The following is a 1576-nucleotide window of genomic DNA, read 5'->3' on the forward strand; positions in this document are numbered from 1 at the left end:
TTAACACAGTGGCGGGTCATTTTGACCCGAGGACCACAGGAGGGTTAAGAAAATTACAAATGCCATATGGTTTCATATCAGCGTGAAATCAACTTAAATATGGTGGAGTGAGCAGGAAGAAACCTTATGGATAGAAAAGACAGCTGACAGAAATGCTGTACAATGCGAACTAATCACCCATTAATTATATCTATAATTATTACTCCTTCTGCTCTCTCTCCACTTGTGCCTTTCATAAGTAAAATTCTAGTAAAATACCACAAGAGGTCCATGCACTACATTTGTGATTTAGCATGCAGTTCTGCAAAGTTCAAGTTTGGCGCATATTTGTTTTATTTTCGCTTCTACACACTAGAAATGGCAGTTAACATTTAGACTAGCGGTTCTCAACGTGGGCGGTGCCGCCCCCCAGGGGGCGTTCAGAGGTCGGCAGGGGGCGCTGGCGGACATTTTTACAAAATGGGGGCGCTGGGATGCCTTTGGGGGGCGTTTGGTCGAAGGTAAACTTTACACCTTAAATGCACAACAATGCCAGTTTAAACTTTGAGCAACTTGGTAAAACTGTATTGTGTAACATTAAATCATGCTTGGCTGCAACGGTATCGATGGCAGCTCTTCTTCTTCTATTCAGTGTTTGTAGCTTCTGTTAGCTTCTTGGCGCAGCTCCGTTCTCCTGCTACTGGTAGCTAAAATCACGATACCCTCACTGTGTATCCCTCTGAAAAATGAACCCATTTAAATGAAGAAATCAAGAAATCCCTCCATGGTGATACCACGATAGAGAGCGTTCATTTTATAGCGTTAACATGGTGCTGTAAGTGGTCCGGTATGAAACGGGGGTGATAGAACAACGGTACCACAACACTTTTAAATTTCAATAATCAGAATGCAGAAATTGTTTCCGTTGTTTTAAAAGGTTTATGTCAGTCTGCCTTTTCCCCATCGATACGCTTCCCGACCGCCCTGCACCTTAGGGGCTTAAAAAAAAAAAAGACGCGCACATTGCGCAAAACTCTGAAACAGGAGAAGCGGGACATAAAACGGAGCGACGAACTAGATGTGAATTATGGCACAAAAACAGAGAATCCGACGCTGAACAGTGAAAAAAATCAACACATGATGTGAAACACATCATGACGGCGCAGCAGGTGATGAGATTACTGATGATGACCGTCAATAAACGATAAAATAAATCTAGCAACAGGAAAAAAAAACTAAAGTGAGCATAGCAATAAACCAAGAGAGGATAAAAGTAAATGGAAATGAATGAAGAACAAAATTCAAGAATAAACTAAGAGACTGAAGTAAATGCAGAGGAATAAACTGGTATGGCAAGACCTTTAGAGCAATAATTAATACAGAGGACTGTATGGCAAGAATAAACAGACACTATTTCCAGATAAAAGGTAACATAATATTGTTGAAGTGCCATGGGTTTGTTGAGACCATATCTAGTACCGAGAATAAATATATCTTGGACCATAACAGTAAAGAACTGATCACTTATTTATGTTTTTAATTAGATTTGATATATTTATTTCTTCAATATTATTTTTCATGTCAGTGTTAATGTCAT

This window comes from Poecilia reticulata, linkage group LG23 (assembly GCF_000633615.1).
Source record: "Poecilia reticulata strain Guanapo linkage group LG23, Guppy_female_1.0+MT, whole genome shotgun sequence".
Classification (NCBI taxonomy): domain Eukaryota; kingdom Metazoa; phylum Chordata; class Actinopteri; order Cyprinodontiformes; family Poeciliidae; genus Poecilia; species Poecilia reticulata.